The 24,098-nt window shown below is 45.4% G+C and overlaps 1 protein-coding gene and 1 long non-coding RNA gene across 6 annotated transcripts in view; both read left to right on the forward strand.

Moving 5' to 3' along the window:
• Positions 1–8,791, forward strand: part of LOC112545416 (uncharacterized) — a 37,151-nt gene extending 28,360 nt beyond the window's left edge. For 3 of the 4 annotated variants that reach the window (XR_003088878.2, XR_003088877.2, XR_003088876.2), the window contains exons 7-8: positions 418–620; positions 3,287–3,469. This is a non-coding gene — a long non-coding RNA (uncharacterized LOC112545416). Of the gene's footprint in view, positions 1–417; positions 621–3,286; positions 3,470–8,644 lie in introns of those variants that run through there. The other variant, XR_012897180.1, reaches the window with a different exon arrangement.
• A 7,443-nt stretch (positions 8,792–16,234) lies between these two features.
• RAB14 (RAB14, member RAS oncogene family) overlaps positions 16,235–24,098 on the forward strand; it is a 30,368-nt gene continuing 22,504 nt past the window's right edge. Inside the window, exons 1-2 of one of the 2 annotated variants that reach the window (XM_075905475.1) lie at positions 16,235–16,374; positions 23,836–23,984. The gene's annotated coding sequence lies outside the window, so the exon portion shown is untranslated. The remainder of the gene's footprint in view (positions 16,375–23,835; positions 23,985–24,098) is intronic. The other variant, XM_075905474.1, reaches the window with a different exon arrangement.

Here is a 24,098-nt window from a genome sequence, read left to right on the forward strand (position 1 = left end):
ATCGCGAAAATGGCGATCGGGGCTTTTTTGCGGAAAACCGCGTCTAGATTGGCCATGGACGCTTTTCCGCAAAAAGTGCTTTTCCGGAAAAGCATCCTGCTAATCTAGACGTGCTTTTCCGAAAATGCTTTTAACGGAAAACTTTTCCATTAAAAACATTTTTGGAAATTCATGCCAGTCTAGACGTAGCAGGAGTTTAGCACATGAATCTCTACTGCATGAGCTAAAAGCCAGCTGGCTGTTAGCTAAGGCTATAGAGCAGACTCATTATTCACTCTCTATGTGGTCTCAGTGCCACTAGATGGAACCGTGCACCCCACCCAAAAGGTGTATGGGTTACCACTACATACAATCAGAAGCACAAATGTGAAAGAATCTTAGATTGATCTCTCTGTTAAATATGCCATTTCCTTGCAGGCTACAGAATCGTTGGCAGGAGGGCAAAAGGATGAACACACTTAAAAACCAAGTGCATGTTATTTGTGTTGTAGGATAGTCTTTCATCTCTCCCTACTCCCCACTCTAAACTGATGTGTCATTTTGTTGTGTGCTGTTAATCAGTAGCTGGTTCTTATGATAGAATTGCTGCACCTCAGTAGTGGGTGGCATCATTTCATATGGTAAGTAAATTTTGTAGAGCACGTGGGATCATTTTGGATGGAAAATACTGTCAAAGTGCATAATATTGTCTTTATTATTTTTGTTGTAATTCAGCAGACTTTGTAATATGGCACCAGGTTGACTGGAAAAATGAGCGAAGCAGCCTGTCATGTTAGCATCCGAAAGCTTGGCACGTTGCTCCACTCATTGCTGTTCATTGAAAAATTAATGCTAATCCTCACTGGGTTCAGTCCAAGAAATCTTGTCAATGAACTGAACAATCTTTTTTTTAATGTTGCTTGGTGCTCGTCTCTTTCAAGAAGTGTTAGATAGAGAATAGATGAGTGGCCATCTTCAATACAACTCCATGGACATTGTAACTTCGTTAAAGTAGAAAAGGGCAATGGAGCTAGAGGAAAAGAAATAGCTGAAAATCAATATTCCTATTACCTACATATTTCCTAAGACAGAGAACAATAGCAACAATTAATAAAACACTAAACATATCCTTTTAATCTCAAGTTAACTAATTAGTCCTTACAGAATTCTTGTGAGGTAGATAACTAAGCCCTGGTCTATACTAGGGAGTTATTTCTAAATAATAAGCGGAACGTCCACACTACCAAGCCCGTTATTTTGAAATAACAGGCTGGTAATTTCGAAATCTGTACTCCTGCTTTCCTTGGGGGATAACACTTATTTCAAAATAGTTATTTTGAAATAGCATTAGTGTGGGCGCTTCACTGTTGCTATTTTGAAGTAATTACTTCCCAGAGTAATTTGAAGTAATTACTCCCCAGTATTTCCTGGGGCTCTAAGCCAAGATAGCATGCCCACAATAATGGATTCTGCCTCAGACTAATTTTGAGGCTCCCCCATAGCAGGGACACACTATTTCGATTTTGTTATTTCAGGATTTATTATTTCAAAGTTAGTTATTTTGAAATAATTTCCTAGCGTAGACGTGCCCTAAGTGTTGTTATTCCTATTTTCATATTAATAATCTCATGCTTCAAGAGGGAATGCAAAAGTTACAAGAAGATAAGAAAATCCTTTATTTTATCCATCCTGAATATATTTCTCAATCCCTTATGAAATCATAATTTCTGTGTATATTCTGAGCTTGGGTTACATTTCCTTTTGTCTCTGTGTCTCTGCTATGAACATTTTCCTAATACAGGCAGTCCCCGGGTTACATGGATCCGACTTACATCGGATCCCTACTTAGAAATGGGGTGAGGCAACTCCGCACTAGCTGCGTCCCCCCCCCCCAGCAGATCGCCGAGACGCGCTGCGCGTCTCCCTGGTCTGCAGGACTGAGGGAAGTGAGGTGTGGGAGAATAAAACTGAGCTCTGGAGAAATGTTTGGCTAGAGTTTCCCCTACAATATGTACCAGTTCCAACTTACATACAAATTCAACTTAAGAACAAACCTACAGTCCCTATCTTGTACGTAACCTGGGGACTTCCTGTATTATAAAGTAAAAACCAACAGCGATTGCTATTAGCATAGTGGCTGTGTGGTTTGGACTCCCAAATTTTATTTGTGACTTTGCTGTAGATTTGATGTACAGGAGACCCCCGACTTGCGACCGCCTGAGTTCCAACCCCCAAGACTTACAACCATTTTTGTAAGTGAGAAAGGGGCTGTAACCCCCTGACTTATGTCTTCAGCCCGCATTTACAACAGCGCCTATTGTGAATGAGGATTTGAGTTACGATGCCCCCAACTTGCGATGCTTCCCGCAGAACCAATGGTGTCGCAAGTCGGGGTCCTCCTGTATTACCTTGGGCAAATCATTTAACTTCTCTGTGTTTTACTCTGTTCATCTGCATAACTGATATAAAATTACCTGCCTACCTCACAGAGGTTTTGTGAGACTTAATTAGATACTGTTTGTAAAGCACCTTGAGCTTTTTAAGTGAAAGAGGTTACAGAAATTCACAGAATTATTCTGATTGGTTTTGCTGTTTTTTCTGTGCAAATCTTGATAAATAAAGAAACCATCTGCTGATGGAGATTTGACTATGTCTAATTGAAGGACCCGTTTACAGGGTGAGGAGGGATGTGACTGTTCACTAGAACAGATTGGCAAGACCAGGCCTTCACTGCGGGGGGAAGATTGGCTTCAGGTACGCAACTCCAGTTACGTAAATAATGTAGCTGGAGTCAATGTACGTTAAGCCAAGCTTGGCACCATCTCCACAGTGGGAGGTCCACAGGAGAAATGCTCCTGTTGACTTCTCTTACTCATCATGAGGAATACCGCCACCGATAGGGGGGGCCCTCAGCATTCGATTTAGTGGGTCTTTACTAGGCCAGCTAAATTGAACCCGGGAAGTTTGATTACCAGAGCATTGAGTCTCTAGTAAGTGGAGCCGTGGCCTAAGAGTAGGAATCCTGGGCCCAACTCCAAGATCTGTCACTGGTTTTCTTTGTGTCTTTGTGTCACTTAATTTCTCTGTGCTTTCTACAAAAGGGAATTAATTATTGCTTCCTTGCTTAACAGGGTTGTTGAGAGGATTACAGCATGTTTTTAAAAGCACGTTGAGATCCTTGAATGTGTCTAGCTATAAAGTATATTATTATAGCAGGGGGATGTGTTCACTGTGGAGTAAAGCAGAAAAATATAATCGCCTTTTTCTGGAGTAAGGTGTAAATAAAACAATTGTGTTACTTTTTCAGAGAGATCAAAGCATGACACCTCAGCATGTAAAAGAGGAACTCCAGGAACTGAACTCCTTGCAAGTAATACTGTTGGTTGGTTGTATCATTAGCAATGTGACAGTCAGCAGATCTCTGCAGAAAGAATTTGGCTTATTTGAAAGCCTTTTGTTTCAAGAGGTCATTAAATATTGCTCTAGGGGATTGGTTCTCTTCTGTCTTGGAAGCCTGCAGCATGTATTTCTTGAAGAAGGGATACAAGCAGTGTATTTGGGAGTTCAGTTGTTTTCAATTCTATTTATATTTATATCCAATGTGAAATGCTTGGCCACCTCACCCAATTTCCATTTGCACTCTCCCTTGCTGTTTAGCAAGAAGAACGTTCTGAACCAATCAGCCTTCAAAGGAGGCACGGAGCCCTGCAAAAAAGGCACGACTCTTTTCACAGCTCAGGAATAAATGTATGAAACGTTTAATTGCCATGGGGCGTATTTGAACTTTGGCCCTGTGGAGCTTAGTAAAGGAGCCTCTACTACTTGCGCTAAAAGCCAGCTAGCTTTTAGCTCAGGCTGTAGAGCTCCCTTGTTCTTATCTCTCACTATAAGTAGTCTCTGTGCCACTACGTGGGACAGTGACTTACACTGTAGCATCTTTGCGGAAGAGGAAATGCAAATGAAGCGCTCATTAGCATTTCTCGTGCTCTCATTTGCATAGTCTCTTCCGATCCGTTTTGTGGATGAGGTTTTTGCGGAAAAAACCACAATGTAGACAAGGCCATTTTGCGCAAACCCCCCCCCTTTTGCGCAAGATCCTGTATACCTTCTTTTTTGAGGGATAAGGGATCTTGCGCAAAAGTAAACTCCCCTCTCTCCACTGGGGTAGTTCTTCTCTTTGGGGTTCAGGTACTGTAACATGTTGTGAGGAAGGTTTCTCTTGCCTCTTCCTTGTTGTAAATGTTCTCTGGATAAGCAGGAATCTTCAGTCTTCACATGTTTTAATGCCACATCTTTCACAAATACTGGCACATACTTTAAATAGCCAAAACCACAAGGAGTCTGGTGGCACCTTAAAGACTAACACAGTTATTATGGCATGAGCTTTCATGAGTTGCAACTCGTGAAAGCTCATGCCGTAATAAATGTGTTAGTCTTTATGGTGCCACCAGACTCCTTGTTGTTTTTGATGAAATAGACTAACACAGCTAGCTCTGCAATCTTTACAAAACCCTTCATTCAAAAACTATACATGAATTTTAAAACAAAGAAACAAATAATCTACCACATATCTGAGAGAGCTTGTGCATCTGTCCAGCCATCCGTCTGTGAGTCCATTTGTTCAAGAATTCCTAAATGGTAAGAATGAGGACCACCAAATTTAGTATATAGCTTCCTCTTCTAATTTAATGCAAGGTCAGGTTTTGGTTATGCCTTGAAATTGGGATGTGTGTGGAATGTGATTGTTTCTCATCAAACAGAAAGGGAAGGGTGTGATAGCAGGGACAGTTATACTCATGAATGTCTGGGGCGGGGGCAGTAAACATAAGGGACAGTTATATCTAGAATGACTACAAGGAGGCAGCAAGCGGTCCAGCCCTGGGGAGCAGCCACAGGCTGGCAACATGACTCATACCACTCCAGCCTGTCCCAGGGAGCAGCCATTGGCTGGGCCACACGGCCCCCATCACCCCAGGTTGGTGCTGTTAAGCAGTCACTAGCTGGGCCATGCATGGGCTGGTCCCAGGGAGAACCCAGCGGGAAGGCTGTATGGCTCCTGCGGCCCAGGGCTGGCTCTGGGGAGCAACCACTGGCCACCCCCATCTCCTTTCCCTAGCCTCCTCTCCTGAGCCATCTCCCCAGCAAGGGTGGAAAAAGAAACAGATATCTATTATATATTTTAGAGAGTCTGTCTGTCTGCCCCTCAGCCAGGGGGCATGCACCCCAGCCTTAGCTCTGCCTGTTGCTAAGTGGACAAGCACTTCACCCCTGATCCCAACCTCCTTCCAGTGAGAGAGAGCTGGGGTTGTCCTCTCCCACCAGGGCTGCCTGTATGCTGAATTCCTCATCTCCAGGGCCCACCTCTGAACAATGATTTAAATGAAGAAAAACAAAACTTACTTGAGTTAAGGACCCGAGCAATGCTGGGTAAATCTTCTAGGATACACATATTTAAAAGAAAGCCCTTTACCAACCGTTCGCATATAAGGCTGTATTTTTCCTGGGGTTTGTGATGAGAAAATAAAGAGAGCAATGCTTACGTAACTGGAGCCCTGAGTCTGAAGTAGTGTTTTGGTATATGTACAGATAAGGTGTGATTCTCCTTTTTAGCAACATCAGAAACACAGACACAGAGGGACAAGGTTTTCAAAAGCACTCAGTGTCAGCCTAATTGTAAACCCCTCCCATACAGGAGAGTTCCCTGTGACTTCGGTACTACACGCCCACTCGCCTTTGCCACCAGCTCCCAGAATGGTTCTGTCAAAGGAAGCTCTCTGCCAGAACCACAGATCTGACTCTATTAGCTCGACAGCCCCAAGTAGTTTAAACTTAGCCCGTTAGCACATGCCAAAGTAGAACTTGTCTTGTTTACACTCGAATTTTAGGACCTGTAGTTAGAATGCAGTAGCTAAAATATTCTAAAAACAAGAAACAAACAAACAAGCTCCATTTTGTATCCTAGTTTAGGCATATCCTGGTATCATCTTCTGCAGCAATATATCATAAATATGGTGACTATATATTTTTTTTACAAAAGGTTACTTGATATTTGCATTTAAAATATTTTTCTCAGAAAAGTGTTACTAATTCCTGGGAATGTTTTGCATAATACATTAGAAGTAATTAGATTAAAGACCATAGTTGGATAGCTGGTTAAATTTACTTTATTGTTTGGATTAATTATGTTTATTATTTTATTATTGCTGTGAAAATTAAAAAGTGCATAATATGAAAAAAGAACACTGTGAAACATTAAATGAATCGTACAATGCTATCTGCATTTTTGTTGCATTAGCATGCAAATATAGTGGTAGAACTGCAAACTATGTTTCCCCTTTCCTCCCACCCAACACAAGAAAAAAATGTAATCAGGTCTGTAAGTAAAATTAAACCTATTATTTCAAAGTAACTTTTCCATAGTTATTATCGTGTTCTGAAGTTATATTGAAACAAGAAACTTACGTAAACTAAACAAAGTGTCCAAAAGTATGACATCATTTCCCTTGTCCTACATATGTACGAAGGATAAGAAACTGCTATTTGGTATAGTCTGTACTTTCAGATTTCTATTATTTTTACTGGACAATATTTTTTAATTAATGCCATAGTTACACAAAGCAGGACACGTAATTTAACAGTCTCTGCTTGCTACTGTGAATTCTGTTTTTGATATGTTGAATTCCTGCACTGCCTGCTAAAAGTATATTTTGTACCATATAAGCCACTAAAGTCTGTCTGCCTCTTGCCCTCTTTTTAACTTAAAAGTGATTAAACACTTAAGACAAGACTTTGTTATATTTCCACTATTAGCTGTTCTGTGTAGTGTACAGGGTGTCCCCACTATAGGTCGCCCCAGTATACATCTGTTCTGAACTAATGTCATTGACGCTTGTGAGAACTGATGCGTTCTAAGTCTTCCCATTCCCCGCTCTTAAGTTGTGCTAAAAAAAACCCCAAAACAACCAATTTGCACAAAAGTAAGTCAGCCCCGGGAAAAATATTCCCTGCTATAAGTTGTTTCACTATAAGTCCAAGTTTTTTGGAACATATCTTGGACTTATAGCAAGGACGGCCTGTATAGCATTTCCTTCTGGTTAGTCAAAATACAAGTCTCCTGTTGCAATATACAATCCACAGAGAAGAGTAGATCAACATACTCCATCTCAAGCAATTTGGTATTCTTTCCAATTTAGCGGGTTTTAATTACTGTTGTTAGGATCCTCTCAGATGTCCACAATGACTAAGCTGAGGGCTGCCTTTTCTGAAAACTTTAGTTTACAAGACTTTGGAAGGCTTTCAACAATGTGCTAGAATAAACAGGTCAAAAGAAAAATAATACATACTATTTGGATACACAAAAAACAATGTCTAATTCAAATCCACAGACACAAGGAAAGTGAAATGTAAAGCTAATTTGTACTGTTCCTTATCTGATTTGGCAATATGTTTTAAATAAGATTGTGCCTATACTATAACCTTCAGCTGATGCAACTTATATTGGTATATCACTGCTGAAGCGTGTATATCACTGGTTGCTGGTGTTGGTACTATGGTTGTTTGTGTTGGTACTTGGGACAGATGTAATACCTACGAATTCAAAAGACTATATTGAAAATGTGCCAGTCAATTATGGATTTTTAGGAGAATTAGTGAATGTGAATAACTATCCAAGTGATGTAAATAACTATCGTCCAGTCGCTAATATTCCCTTCTTGGGCAAGGTACTCGAACGGACAGTAGCGTTGCAACACCTAGCTTTCTTGGAAGAAATGGATTATCTAGATTCATTTTGGTCTGGCTTTAGGCCTGGTTTTAGAACAGAAACGGCCTTGGTCCCCCAGTAGATGACCTGCGCTGGGAGACAGACAGGAGTGCATCCCTGTTGATTCTTTTGGACCTCTTGACAGCTTTTGATACCATCGACCATGATATCTTTTTGGAGCACCTGGCAGAGTTGAGTATTGGAGGCACTGTCTTGCAACGGTTCCAGTCCTTCCTATCAGGACACTTTCAGAAGCTGGGAGCTGCTGCTCAACTCCGTGGCAATTGTGCTATGGCAGGGGTGGGCAATAATTTTTTGCTGGGGGCTACTTCGGAAATTTTTGAAGTGGCCCCAGGCAGCACTGGAAGGGGCATCAAGCAGAAGGGGCGGGGCATTGAGCGGAAGAGGCAGGGCCAGGATATTTCCGGTTTTCCCCACCTCAGACAATGATTGGTCTGGGGGTGAGGGAGTGCCTTTTCCCCCATCCCAAGTTCCCCCAAGGTGTCCATGTCACTGGCATGGAAGGAGACTTCCCACACTCCCCTACCCCTAGGCCAATTAGGTCCTTGGGGGCTGGAGAGCACGCAAAGCCTCTCCCCATCCTGCCAGGAGCATGCAGCACTGCACACAGCTCACAGCTTCCCTGCCCCCAGAACCTAATTGGCCTGAGGGCAGGGGAGCAGCAGGGCCTTTGCGGGCTGGATCCACCCACTTGGGGTGCCGGATCCGGCCCACAGAGGCCCTTTTGCCCACCCCTTTCCTATGGAGTACCACAAGGTTCAATTTTGTCCTCTATGCTGTTTCATATATATATGAAACCGCTGGGAGAGGTCATAAGGAGATTTGGAGGATGGTGCTGTCAATATGCTGATGACACCCAACTCTATTTCTCTGTGACATCAGATCCAGGTATGGCGGTGATCAATCTGAACCAGTGTCTGGAGGCAGTGATGAACTGGATGAGGTGAAATAGGCTGAAGCTGAATCCAGATAAGACCAAGGTCCTGTGGATCAGGAAGCCATCTATCCAGGCGTGTGGTGGTTACCTGTTCTTGACAGGTAATACTTCCTCTGAAAGAACAGGCATGCAGCTTGGGAGTCCTCCTGGACCCTTTTTTAACATTGTAATGCGCTCTATGTGGGGCTGCCTTTGAAGAGTCTTTGGAAGCGTCAACTGGTCCAGAATGCAGCTGCTCAAGTTTTAACTAATACTTGTTATATGCAGGGCTGGCTGGAGCCATTCCTGCGCCGCAGGCAGCGGGCGCATGACACATGCGCAGCTCTGCCCCCGGGCGTACAGCGCACCTTACAGCTGCAATTGGGCACGCGGCCCCCAGACCTGGGCACACAGTGCCGCTTAGAGCTGCCATCAGGCGCTGCGCACCCCATGGTCCCGGGTACGCGATGCCTGATGGTAGCTCTAAGGGGCGCCACGCAGCTGGTCACGTGGTGCCCCTTACAGCTGCCATCAGGCGCTTCCCATAGATTGGTGCCCCGGGCAGCTGCCTGGCTAGCCCCCCTCTTAATCCAGCCCTGGTTATATGGAGCACATTATGCAGGTATTCCAGCAGCTGCAATGGCTTCCAGTATGTTTCCAGGACTATTCAAGGTCTTGGTTATAACTTGTAAAGCCCTAAATGGATTGGGACCAGGGTATTTGAAGGATTGTCTTCTCCCAAACGAACCCACCTGGGGATTGAGATCAGCCAGGGAGGCTCTGCTCCGTGTTTGTCCACTTACGGAGATAAGGTTGACATCTGCGCAGGGCAAGGCCTTCTCAGCCTTTGCCCCTAAGCTATGGAATTCTCTCCCCCGGGACATTAGCCTGGCACCAGCATCGGCACTGTTTCAGCTCCAGGCCCCCCTTTTTACCTGTGCTTTTATTGGTGTGTGTGTGTGTGTGTGTGTGTGTGTGTGTGTGTGTCCCTTCTCTTGAGGTGTTTTAGCAGGTTTTATGCCCCCTCTTTGGGATCCTGTATTTTACTTTTATATATATAAAAAGGTTTGGGGGAAGAGGTGAGGCAGGTCAGGGTGGAGTTAGGAAGAGGTAGAGCAGGGCTTGGACCTGGGATGGAGGTACTGTTGTCCTAGCCCTACCCTAGGTGCAAGGAGAAGTCACGGGGTCACATGACCAGTGCCCCGTCTACATCCTTCTTCACCAGTTGCCCTGATGATTAATATTGATTTTTAAAAAATATTATTTTAATAATATTGAGAATAATTTGTGGCCCCTCATTTTTATGTTCCCAAGTTGCCCCAAATAAGCATGAGCTTCCCAACATGTGAAAAATCCACACCCTCAAGTGATGTCGTTATAGCAACCTAACCTCTGATGTAGACAGTGCTGTCTCAGTGGGAAAACTTCTTTACCGTACCGATAAAAGAAGCTCTTCTATTGGCATAATAGTATCTTCACTAAAGCACTCCAGTGGCACAGTTGCACAGCTGCAGCATGATAGGGGAAGACAAGCCCTAAATTTGAAAGCTTGTCTCTCTCACCAACAGAAGTTGTTCCAATAAAAAATGTTAACTCAGCTGTGAGTCATTTTCTCTGAGAAACTCCCTCTGGTGGAAATTCTTCCTCGTGTTTTGCTTGGAATTATTTTGCTACTAAAACTGATTCCATATAAGGTAGTGCAATTGGAATTTTTTCTGTTGCATCTATGTTATTGGTTTAAGATTATTCTATTGATACGTTTTATACTGTACTCATCACCATAATATTTGAAGTACCATAGTTAGGGCCTTGACCGTAACGACTGTGAAGAAAACAAGTTGAGGGACAGCAGTAATACACATGTAATCAATTTTTCTAATATGCCTATCACTGTGGTAGCTGCTTTTTTATTGCTTGTACATATTTTGTATTTATTTTTGCTATACATGTAAAAAACGTATTCTTTCTTCTGTAGTTGTTTTCAGACTCATGCTATAACTCTACCCACATATTCTTGGCGGTAGAATTCCAGTGCTTGCACAAAGAGGGCGTGAATCGTGAGCAGGGACCCACCGATCACAGCTGATTGAGATCAGTTCAGTTGAGAGGGGGATTTCCCACACAACCTTACACTAAGGAAAAGGAATTCATTGGGTCAAAGTAGTTAGAAATCGAAAATTCTCAATAGAGCTCCTGGAAGGACAGACTATTGCCATGGGAAGTTTACTATTAATTGGCATGGACAGCAAGTATTTCAAATTAATGCCCCATGGAAAAGCTGGATTTGTATCTTATTTATAGCTTGAAAAATATGCTACTATATAGGAACCATAATCACAGTGTATTGATTTGTCAGAATATGTGTTGCTGTGGTTTATATGTCTGGGATAAGAATTAAGGCCTTATTATCCTTCAATAGCTTGGTAGGAGGAAAAATTACAGAATCTAGATTTAGTATGAAATATATGTTCAAACATGCAGAACCAATCATTACCTCTTTCCAAAGTCACTGAAATTTTAGTGCACTTTTAATCCCAAAACTAATCAATGGAATCTCTTTTTCACCTGTCTTGAGGCTTTTGCTTTTGGCACAATGACGCTAACAAAGCAGAAAGACTGCTCATTTTCAGTATCATAAATCATGCACTGAAACCATGTTACATGGCTGCCCTCTAGCAGTTATTATAAGATTCTCTCTCTCAATAGAAATGTAACTATTCTAAACAGGTTTTCTAGGCTCTTAAGGTTTCAAAACAGAGCAATACTACAGACATTTCAACTGAAATAAAACAATATATAATTAAGTAACACGGCAATGGTTAGTCTTGAATGCTATTAATCTTGATTTCTAATGACTTAAGACAGTAAATGTTTCTATAATTTATGTGTTCGCATAATTAAAAGTCATATGTTAAGAAAGCTGGTAGTTTTATTAAATTACAAACACACAGAAGGTTACTTTTGTCACATCTGGTCATCTTTTGAGCCACTCAATTTCAGGGCTCTTTATCTTCTTCTTTCAATATATTTTATTCAGACGTTAGTCTGCCTATCTGTTCATCTGTGAGTCCATTTGTTCAAGAACTCCTTCTAAACAGTAAGAGCTAGGGCCACCAAATTAGGTATGCAGCTTCTTCTTATCATAATTTAAATCAAGGTAATGGTGTGGTTGTGCCAGGAAAATGGGATGTGCCTGGAATTTGAATGGTTCTCATAAAATGGAATGGGAGGAGTCTGGTAGGAGGGACAGTTATACTACAGAATGATGACAGGGGGCAGCAAAGGGTCAGAGATGAGGACCAGGACAGCTATAATGCCATAGGGCCAGCAGGGGGTAAGAGTGGAGAAAGAGACAGCTATCTACTATATATTTTAGAACAGTGTTTCTTAAACTTTTTTAGATCGAGGAACACCAAACAATAATTTTTTTTATGGGGAACACCAAGGTCTCAGGAGGGGAAGTTATTGAGAAAAAAAAAAAAAAAGGTCGCCTGCCCCAGTAAGGGTGGCCATTTTGAATTCTGTGGCACACCTCCAACTGCCTTGCGGCACACCCGTGTACCATGGAATAGAGTTTAAAAAACACTGTTTTAGAGAGTCTGTCTACAGGAGTGGCCTGAAGCCAGTTGTGGCATTTGGTGCCCCAGGCAGAAGGCGCGATTGGCACCCCCGCCTGCACGGCCGTCAATGGCCATGACGTAATCACGGGGCACCCCGGCACCCTGTGACGTCATTGTCGGGCGCCCGGGCCGGCGGCGCCCTAGGCAACTGCTTAGTTTGCCTAGGCTCATGGGCCGCCCCGTCTCTCTATCCCCCAGCCAGTGACCATGCACCCTTCCTCTGTTGTACCTGCTGCAGCTGCAGCGGCCATTGAAGCAGTGCTTCTCATCTGGCCCCAAGCTGCTGCTGTGAGAAAGGGTTGTCCTCTCTCCCTGGGGCAGCCTGTATACTGGACTCCTCATTCCAGCCCCACCCCAGAACAATGATTTAAATGAAGAAAAACAAAACTTATTTAAGGACCCAAGCAGCACTGGGTAAATCTTCTAGATCCACATGTTGTAGCTTTCTGTATTTTACACTTTCAGTATTGCCAGCCCCTGGCTCTGGCCCCGGCCCCAGCACTGGACAAGAGGAAGAGCACTATCCAGTGGCCCTACTGCTGTAACTCTGCCCTGTGAGCACTGGCAGTCCGATCAGTGCAGTCCCAGCACTCCCCCCTCAAGGGCCTGCCAGGGCCTGCCATAGAGGCAGCAAAGGAGGGGGAGAGGAGAAAGGGGTACTTTCAAAGCAGCAGTGCCACACAGCTGAGCTGACTGCCTCCGCGCGTTTCAAAGGGGCAGCCTGGAGCCCGGGGGCAGCTGGGGACTCTTGTACATTTCAAAGCAGGCACCCATGTGCAGCCCAGAGTCAGCAGGACTCCCTGCTGGCCCTGTGCTGTACGCAGAATTCCACATTCCTCCTTTGAAGTGCACAAGACTACTCAATTAACCACATTTTAACATCCCTACTTCAATTCTGGCAGGAGCCGCACAGAGCTTGGCTGGGGAGCTGCGGGGCAGGGCAGGTGCACTCCGTGTGCTGTCACTCTCTTTCCCTTCACCCCTCCCCACCCTGCTGGGGGAGCAGCAGTGAGCCAGGTCTGGCAGGGAAGGTCGTGGTTTCTTCATCTCTCCCACACTGCACCAGGATCCCCACTGCATGGGGGAGGGTTGAGCTCCCTCCCCCGAGAGAAAAGCAGCACACTGTCTGGAGGCTTTCCCTACTGCAAGGGGGGCACAAAGCCAGGTAAGCGTCTCCCCTTATGCCCAGACTCTCAAACCGCAATCCCCCTCACTCACTCCACTTCCCCCACCAAGACCACAAACTCCCAGCTTCATAGAATCATATAGCTGGAAGAGACCTCAGGAGGTCATCAAGTCCAGCTCCCTGCCCAAGGTAGGACCAATCCCAACTATTGGCTTGCTCCGCCACCCTCCCTTGCTCCTGCACATTCCCTCTTGGACAGACACCCTGCCCTAGGCCTCCTCCCTCCTGGCCAGACAGCCTACCCCCAGCCTGCTCCTGCACCCTACCTCCCACCCAGACCTTGCAGCCTCTCCTGCTTCTGCACCTCACCTCCTACCCACATCCTGCACCCCATCCCTATCCCACACACTGGCAGCACTGTCCTGCACATTGAGCCCCTCATTTTTGTGTCCACCCTAGAGACTAAAGGGGGCCATAAAATCTACTAATTCCGGAACCCCAGAAAAGTAAATCTGGCCTATATGACGCCCATAACGTGTTCCCAGTCCCTTCCCCTTGCCCTGAGGGGCTGAAGAGCCAAAAGAGTGAGGATTCTCAGTTGGGGGCCACATCAGTGATGGTTGGGGGGTTTGAGTTTTTTTGCTTCTCATTTGTGTGGTCCTCGACCCAAAAAGGGTTCTCCACTCCTGCCATAAATAAGGAAAACATTGAAACCTTCTGTGTTGGACGTAAATTAATATTTCACTTTATTTAAAATGAACTTTGATAAACTAACATGAGAAAGTTAAAATATTTAATGTTTAATAATTTAAATTAAACTGTTCTGCCTGACTGCAGCTAGTTCAGAAAATATTGTCAGCATCCCCTTATGTCCACTCACTTTAGCGAGCAATTTATGTTGTAATAGATTTTGGTCCTATTAACCTTTCAGAGCCAAAGGTTAGGAGAGAGTGGTCAGTGTTCCCAGCTTTCACAAACCAAATGTACAGATTTCATTATAATCAGGGCTCGCCGAACTGCGGCTCTTCTGGAACCCGGCTCTTCTGGGTTACAATCTACTCGCCATGAGCGAGTAGATTGTATAATTTGTCAAGCCCTGATTATAATGTACTTTCTGGCACCAGTTTCATCATATTCTTCTGTTGGGAATGAAACCTTTCTACTCTATTCAGTGTAACATTAGAAAGTGTGTATAAAATATCAATGATGAGTTTCCTGCCTTCTGCTGTATAATAATAATATAAGAGTGCAACCGCTCCTCTGTGTGCTGTCACACTAAAGTGCACGATTCCATTCTGTATTTGCCTCTTCCTATTTCTTCAAAGAAATGCTGTAGTAATTCATCAAGTATCAGAGGGGTAGGCGTGTTAGTCTGAATCTGCAAAAGCGGCAAGGAGTCCTGTGGCTCCTTATAAACTAACAAGTGTTGGAGCATAAGATTTCATGGGCAAAGACTCACTTCGTCAGATGTAGTAATTCAATAATTTGAAAATATCATGAAAGCAGTGTGAAAGCTGAAATGTAATGCCATTCTTTGAGGGCAACTTTTCAGTGTTGCAAGCAGACGATACATCACCCAATGGGATGTACGGAAAGATATACCACGAATTTGCAATGCGTATGCATCAACAAAGGGACTTCTGAAATGTGGGGTTTTTCCTCTGACAAGTGACTAGTTAAAATGAGACCTTTCTCCAGAGATCTGCTATTTGTGCACACTCAGCCACAGAGCTTCTCGCTTCAGCGAGCCATTTACGTGGTAATACATTCTGGTCCCGTTAACCTTTCAGAGCCAAAACAGGAGAGCGAGAACGGCATCGCACCCCTCCTCGTGCACCAACGGTGCACTGAATTCTATATACAGGGCCAACCCGTCACACTTGCACAAAATGGTGCCAAGGCAACGGGAATCCACGGAGGGCCACTGAGGTCACACTCGGAAGATAATCAGGGTGCCCCGTTATTAAACGCGCACCGATCCGTAAATAGAAGCGAGTAAGCCAAATCTTGGCCCGCCACTTCCGAAAGGTTGGCGCCCCGGATCTAGCCGGTACTCGGTCCTGTGGCGAGGCCAGGGGACCGGACTCGTCCTCTCGAGGTCCCATCCCAGTGCGCTAGGATCCTGGGCTGTGCTGGTCTCTTCCTCCTGCCCCTCCTGGGCATTTGTCAGGGTGGTTCTCTCGCCCAACAGGGCGAGGCTGGCAGGGGGCGGCGGAGGCCAGGGCCCCTCCCCACGCTGACAGGGCGTGGAGGCTGCGCCCAGCCCGTGCCCTCGGCCGTTTCTGGGGAACCTCAGGCGCCCCCCGCCTGTCGGCGGCAGGGCAGCGCGGGAACGGAGGATGCCGCAGTGTGCGGCACTGCAGCGCTGCCTGAGGCAACGCTGGGAAGGGGGAGGGGCGAGCAGGCGCGTCGGGGGCGCTCTCCGCTGAGGCGGGGCAGCGAACGTTGGCGGGGGGGAGGGGAGGAGCAGGCGCTCACTGCCCAAGGGCCGCCGGAGACGTTTTCCCGCCAGCCCACTCGGCGCGCGCGCCCCCGGCGAGCCAGCGCGCGCGAGGCGCAAGACGTCCCTGGGGGCGGGGGAGGCAGCGCGTGACCCGGCGCGCGCGCGCGCGCGCGCTTGCGGACAACCTGGGGCACCGCCCACACCCCGCGTTCGGGCGGCCGCCGCTAGGGCACGCTGGCGCTGTGATTGGCCCGCGCGGCGGCTCCTGCCCCCCCGCTTTGTGCGGCCGGGGCCCGTTGAGAGTGGGAGGGGAAACCCCGCGCACGGGGCGCCGCCATCTTGGATAAGGGGAGGGGGATGGGGCCGCAGTAGAGCCGTCAGAGCCGAGCCTGTGGGAGCCCCGGCGAGAGGCAGAGACCCAGCCCAGCCGCCGCCGCAGAGCCGCACAGCGCCCCGGGCTGCCACCGACACAGCCAAGCTGCACAGCCACCAGCTCCCCGAGCCCAGGTGAGGAGGAAGCGGCGGCGCCGCCTCCACAGCGCCGGGCCCACAGAGCCTCCCCCGCCCCGGCCGGGCATCCTCGGGGCGCCCGCGGCATCCCTCCCCGGGGGGCCAGTCGGGCCCGCAGCGGGGCCTAGCCCGGCACCCAGGCCGCGCCGGCTCCCGCTCCCCGGCCGGGCCCTGGCTGCGAGGCCCGAGCTGGAGGCAGCCGGCAGCCCCGCCCGTGAGACCCAAGCGGAGGGAAACGAGCCGGAGCCCTCGGGGCTGGGCCTGCCGGGTAGGACAGGGCCGGAGCGAGGCCTCCGCCGCGCTGCTGCTGGGGCCTCCGCCTCCTCTGCGCGGCTGCCCCCTCGCTCTGCCCTGCTGGAGGCGCGCCGTGTGCCCCGGCATTGCTCGTGTGGCGGGGTCCGCACGGGACGGGGGGCGTGCTCGCCAAGTTCACTGCTGTCTCTGGTTTCCATCCTTCCAATGCCGGTGGCGTGACACTAGTCCCAAGTATCGATAGCGCTTGAGGAAGGGTCACCTGCCCTCTAAATAGCGACCGAGATGTAGCCGTGTTAGTCTGGGGTAGCTGAAGCAAAATGCAGGACAATGTAGCACTTTAAAGACTAACAAGATGGTTTATTAGGTGATGAGCTTGCGTGGGCCAGACCCACTTCCTCAGATCAAATAGTGGAAGAAAATAGTCACAACCATCTATACCAAAGGATACAATCTTAAAAAAAAAAAGTGAACACATATGAAAAGGACAAATCACATTTCAGAACAAATCTTTGTCTGAGAGGCCTCCCCTCCCCCCAGCAATGCTCTTGTACATTACATTGTGTCTAGAGGTGGTAGAAGAAAATGGATTTAAAAAAAACCCTGGTTATGGTTTTGTGTCTCTGGTCTGTTTGACCATTACACTTCTGAATTGCCTTTTAGTGGTGGTATTGTGGAGGGCTTATTTTGGAAGCAACTTTGTGAAAACCATTTCACTGGTTTCATCAGTGCTCCAAGCATGGGAAGTTGTTAATCAGGTTCTGTCTACAGTGTTATTGCTTTCGAGTTCCTACTGTTATGGCCTTTTTTTTTTCTTCTCTTGCTGCTCAGTTTCTTTATTAGTCTTAAATTCAGTGGCTACAGGAAGGGTGAATGGTCCATAAGTATAAGTACAAGATCTTATGTTGGATTTTGAACTGATTTTCCCCAGTAAGAAAATGGCATTTGTCTAGGCTCAAAGTTTTGGGATTACCTGTTAAATTTTGTTTGTTGGGTTTTGAACTAGAAACTGTTTCTCTATTGGATGTAACTTTGTGTATTTTGTGTATTATGTTAACTGAAATATTTTGAATAAAAACTTCTAGAGACTCTAGCCCAAAAAAGTAAACACTTGAATTATAGACCCAACCAGCACTAAACTGTTAGGCAATTTTACAAACATAAGTCAGAGTCTCTGTCCCAGGGGAGTTGTTATATAAAGGTATAACTGCATATGAGTTATAGGTAAGCTACTGATTCCTGTGAAGGATTGGGAAACCACTTAAATCAGAGCTATGGTAAAACACTCCACTCTCAGGGTTTTTTTATTTATTATTGAGAGCCTTGAAATTAGGGACATATGGTTAGTTTGCCATGAATGAAGCAGTCATTAAAGGAAAACATGGAGTATTTAATATGTTAAAATTGGAGGTTTTGAAATATGTTTATAACCCTAGCTATCCTTAAGTTTATTTCCATGCTTCAATGTATCCAGTGGGCCCTTAAGACTTCTGGTAGTTCAGGAAGGTGTGAGGAGAGAAATATGCACTTTCCCTACTGATCAAGAATGTGTTGTATCCAGCTGATGACTTACACAGCCCAGTAATTTATTGCTAGAGAACTGTAGCTAACTTTCTTTCAGTCTAGTTATTACCAAAACTTTGTAGTGTGTAATTTGCCAATTCATATTTAGCTTTCAATAGATAGATATCTATGGTAGAATGTGGCTCTGCTGCTAAAGAAACAGTGAAGTCAATGTCTCATATCCAGTTGATTGAAGTAGAAGAAACTTGTATATTTCAGAAAGCTACAATTTAGCAGCCTCCTTGAAGTGGTGGTATTGGGGAGTTCTGAATAAAATAATACGGTTAAACTCTTTTCCTTGAACAAAAAAATAACCAACAACAAAAAACTGAAGATAAAATTCAGGTTAGAAACCAACATTGAGAGGTTAAGTGACTTGTCTCATACCTTGGACATTCTCTGGTTTTGATTGAGTAGTCATACCTATTATAAGTGCAAGGTGAAGTTTCATTACTATTGAGACTTCTGTACAGACTTTCAATATACCTCAAATTTGCTTGGTTGTGGTGTCCAACTTTGTTTAAGGGGTTGTGGGGTTTCTTAATTGTCACTTTGTATCAAATATGTTCCATTTAAGTGTTGTTCACTTTTCCTCACTGCTACCTGTAGTCTCAGCCTGGGTTCTTGCTACATTATGCATCATATATGCATATTAAGGTCCTATGAGCCGACTTTGTCTTCAGTGACATCTGTAAGTGTACCTCAGAGCCATTGCATTGGTTGCAAATGTATAACTTGTAGCAAGAAGGATGAACACTAGTTGCTATGGCTCTGCAGTGCTAACAGGGTAAAAACTATTGAATTATTTGACAATAAACAGATGATTAAAATCAGGAAAAAAGCTGTTTCAAAAGTGCTGTCTTATTGTTACAGAAGAATCACACTCTAATTCTTTAATGTTGACTTTGAAACTGCATATGCTTGTATGCTAGCATAAAATCTTTTGTGGATTGAAGTTACCAAAAAGCAGTTTATAGTCATGGCCCTACTATATTCATGAAAAAGTATAATGGACTGTGAAATTCTGGCCTCTTGTGTGGCTTTTACCTTATTCTATACAGATTTCATGGGGGAGACCAGCATTCCTCGTTTTGGGGTTTGACCCAAATGGGTGTTTCAGAGGGATCACAGGATTAATTAAGGGGGAAATGGTATTGTCACCCTTACATCTGTACTGACTTCAGAGCTGGGCAGCTGGAGAGTGGCAGCTGTTGGCCGGGTGCTCATCTCTGAAGGCAGCACCCTGCCAACAGCAGCACAATAGTAACAGTGGCAAAACCATATCATGCCATCCTTTGGCTGCTGTTGGTGGTGGCTCTGCCTTCAGCGATGAGTTCCTGACCAATAGCTGCTGCTTTCCAGCTGCTTAGTTCTGAAGGCAGCCTTGCACAGAAGTTAGTACTGCAGCCCCCCACCCACAATAACCTTGCAACCCCTCCACAACTCCTTTTTGGGTCAGGACTTCTACAATAATACCATCATGACATTTCAGATTTAAATAGTGGAAATCATGACACTTTAAAAATCCTATCACTTAAAATTGACCAAAATGAGGCACGAGTTTGGTATGGCTTTGCTTATGGTAAGTTTCATTATTTGCCTACCAGGCTTTTTTACACTCTGCTTTTCAACTAATTCCAGATGAAACCAGTTTGTGACTTGGGAGGGGAGAAAACAAAGCTTAACCTGCAGCTATATCTGTAGATGAAGTAGGATGGGGATAGTGGGTAGAGGCACATATTTAACTATTAAGCTGAACAAATACTCCTTAAAGAGCATTATAGCTACATATTTTTCCCCTCTAGTTAGGAATCTGAAGAAAACTAGCAGGAAACAAAATTTAGCCAGTTAGTCATAAATAGCATCTGATCATTAGGTAATATGGACTAAGCTGTCATTCTGTATATACATTTTTTTTCTTATCTTGCACACTATTTAATGGGCATTTGATGAATGCAGGTCAGGTGATCTAACACACTTTTTGCTGTTAAAGTGAGTCTTAGCTTAATCTTATGGAGGAATGTTTGATACCAGAAATATAAAATCCTTTGTTGTGTTGGGTTCCCTTCAATAGGAGCAAGAAGTTACATTGCCAGCAAGTTGAAGGCAGTGAGGTGTCTTCTGATAAAACTAATAACTTAGAACCATCAGAATCGCCTATGTACAATTCATATGCCACTGTGTGTAGTAATGTGATGTGACCTTAATACTTCCTCTTAACTGGAACTCTCTGGTCTGGCAACATCTGGTCCTGCTGGACCACAGTTGTTCCAGAACCAGAGAGTCCCAGTGGAGGGCTAGCACCAGGGCTGTGGGAGTCCCACGCATAGAAGCAGTAGGGCTGCATAGTGCAGCAGCAAGAGCCTGGTGCGTGCACAGGTGGCGGGGCTGTCTGGCACGGCAGTGAGAGCTGGGCGTGACAGCAGGAACCCGGTGTACAGAAGTGGTGGGACTGCCTGGTAGAGCGATGAGTGCTGACGGGGCAGTGGTCGGGCCAAAGCTGGAAGGGGGCTGGCAGCAGGGGGGCTAGAAATGACATCCCATGTCTTGCAAAATCCCTCATGCAGGACAGGTCAGGTGCTGAACCAGTAGTCCAACCTGTATCAGTAAGGTTGCAGAGATGACACAGTATCTTTTTGTACCTGTAAGGATGGGAAGAATAAAATATGGGCAAAAATCTCATGAACTACTTGCCCCAACTCTAACCTAGTCCTTGGGTAAAAATTGATACGTCGTGCCTCTTGTAGTCTAACATCTGCTGATTCCAGTCCTGAAGTTACTGTTTGTGTTTTACTCTTGTTGGCTGTTTTGACTTTGCACTATTAAGAGCAAGTGTTCTTTTGTCCAGTCATGTACAATACATTGCAAACAATTCTGTTTATGTATCAGTTCAGGATAGTGAAATTGTGCAGATATAAATAAGTCCCTAGTTTGGCTTGCAGAAACTTTTTTTCCATCTTGTATGTTACCATCAGTAATAATCTTTACATTTTGAGTTCAGGCTGAGTTTGCTTGACTGCCAGGTTACATTTCTTCTTCTTTTTTTTTTTTTTTTTTTTTTCAACTGCTTGGAGATCAGGAAACACACACACAAATCTGAGGCCATTTTAAGTCACTTTGGGAACCTGTACCACTAGTAAGAACATAATTACTGGGACAATATTCGCACAAGCTGTCTGCTTATCACTGATATTCAAACAATCAGGATATGATAGTCTATCTTGACAAACAACCAGTCCACTTTCAGAGACTAGGAGATGTAAGTACAAATGTTGCAATGCTTTTGTGGGTAAAAGGGGTTTGAATAGCACTAAGTTGCATAAAGACAAGAAGTCATACTTAGTTGCTTTAGCATAGTGTTTTTTTTTTGTTTTTTTTTTTTTTTGAATGGGAGCAGGAGAAACAGACTGTACATTGAACTGTGTCCATATGAAACTGCTGTTGGGGAGCAAAAGTCTACTGTAACCACTTTTCTTGAGGATGTGGTAAAGAAGACCGTACTCAGATAAGCCATTAAATATTACTGTTCACATCTATCCAAGGACTTGGTTAAAAAAAGTTACAAAAATCCAAGACTAAGTACCCAAAAAGGCTTTTTCTTATAATCTTGTTGAGAAGTTTAATTCATTTGAGAGTTTTAAAGTGTTTGCCAAGTGAATTGATAACTGCAGGACAAAAAATTTCTTGTCCTTAGGTCAGGGGTGGGGAACCTAAGACCTTGGGGCCGGATCTGGCCCCTGGCTTGCCTGGATCTGGCCCCTGATGCTTTGGACTCTGCCACAGCTTTGAGGCACCTGTGCTGGCACTCCAGCCTCCTCCGCTACTCCACAAAATCTACTAGGCTGGGCCTCCCTAGGCTTTGGTGTGTGAGGGGAATGTGAGTGGTAGTCTTTCTCCTTCTCAGTCGGGCCACGTCAACAAGGGTTGGTTTGGGTGTTCTGCGTGCATGTGGGGTTTTTTCCTCACTTGTGTGATTTTTTTTTTTTTTTTTTTTTCCCCCCCCTGTGGGTCAGCAGGGTCCAGACCCCAAAAACAGTTCCCCACCCATGCTTTAGGTCTTAAACCACTAGTTTTTAAAACAGATACTCTGAACAAAATACATCTCTTCTGAACTGGCAGGTACTTGTCTATTATGAGGGGGTGGGTGGGATAAAGCAACAAGGATGGGGAGCCAGTGAACCAACAGGATGCTGTGGAGTATCAATAGAATGAGGATGTTCTGCATTTTTTCCTCAAGTTTAGAAAGATGAGGACAAAGTCAGATTGTACTGGAAGAGTGGCAGAGGAAACCATGCACTTTGCTATTAAACTAGTAAAATGTGATATTTCTATATCTTGACTTCTTACACCTCAATATTTCTCTGAAACTTTCCATAGTCTTGACACTTTCTGGATTAGCAGTATCTACCTATTATTTAATGTTGATGAGACATGATGATGATTACTACTGAGAAGCAGCATGGCCCAGAGGACAAGAGTGCTGGATAGGGCCTGGGAAGACCTGGTTCTATTTCTGACCTGTTAGGTGACTTATGGCAGGCCATTTCATCTCTAAATTTGGGATAATACTTGCTTCCCTTGCAAATTTCTGGAATCAATGGATGGAAAGCAGTATGTAAGAGTTTACTATCCTAGAGGGTGAGGGTGCCCCAGCCATGTGGGCAGAGGGTGGGGCTGGCTGTGGGGCAGTAGGTTCCCACCCATGCTGTAGGACAGTGGTCCCCAACCTTTTGGGACTGCCTGGCGCCCAGGGGCAGGGGCAGGGCCATGCATGTGCCTGAGGGAGGGGCCACCCATACGCTGCGTGCCTGGTGCTGGCACCACCCTTACGCCACACGCCCGGGGCCAGGCTGCTCCTGTGCCACGTGCCCAGGGTTGGGACTGCCCATATGCCGTGCACTAGGGCCGGAACAGCCCATGCACCGCACGCCCGGGGGTGGGGCCGGCACTTCCCATGTGCTGCATGCCCGGGTCCGGCGCCGCTCCTGTGCCATGAGCCATGGGGCCGGCACAGCCCTTGCGTCGCATGCCCGGGGCTGGCGCCGCCCATATGCCATTCGCGCAGGGCTGACACAGGCCTTATGCTCTGCACCCCGGGGGTGGCGGGGGCCGCCCATAGGCTGTGCGCCCAGGGGTGGGACCATCCCTGATCACTTGGCAGGCGCACAGAAATGGCCCAGCAGGCGCCATGGTGTCCATGGGCACCGTGTTGGGGACCACTGCTGTAGGAGATAGTGAATATATATATTTTCACTATGGACTAAATGATTAGGATCCTTTACAAAGGTACTGCTATAGCAGCATGTCATCTAAGGTGGTGTTCACATGGGAAAGTTGAATGGGGTTAATCAAATTAATTGAAACCAGCTACCCCGAGTGACTCTTCCATTGGAGTGAATAGGTAACTGGGTTTTCCACTCGAATCTAAGAGTGTTTAAGCTGGAAAAATGGTTGTAGTGGTTAACTAGCATAGTTAAAACAAATGCGAGTTAAACTGGTGTCACTCTCCTTTTAATCATCCATATTTCAGTCCCCTTTGTGTTCCTATGCTCTTGATAGAAAATGAAGGCAGTAATTTAGGAGCGTTGTAATTGTGTCTTCAGAGTGGCCAGTGTTAATTTCTTAATATAAGGTTTCTTTAAGCCTAGAGTTCTGGTAAGAAATGCAGCTGGGCAGAGAATTCTGTTGCTGGGACTGAAAGCCATGACTGGGATAAATACACTTGACTTCATCAGATTTGAATATAAGTGATTGGTCTGAAGATGGTTAGTCAGTTCATTTGCTGTGATTAGGTATGTTAAAATGAGTTATTTTTGTAACTGCTGACATTCACAGTTTACACAGTTACACATTTGACAAATGTGACAATTACACATTTATGTGGGGGGGGCGAGCTTCCCCCCTCA

This window comes from Pelodiscus sinensis, chromosome 22 (genome assembly GCF_049634645.1).
Source record: "Pelodiscus sinensis isolate JC-2024 chromosome 22, ASM4963464v1, whole genome shotgun sequence".
Taxonomy (NCBI): Eukaryota; Metazoa; Chordata; order Testudines; family Trionychidae; genus Pelodiscus; species Pelodiscus sinensis.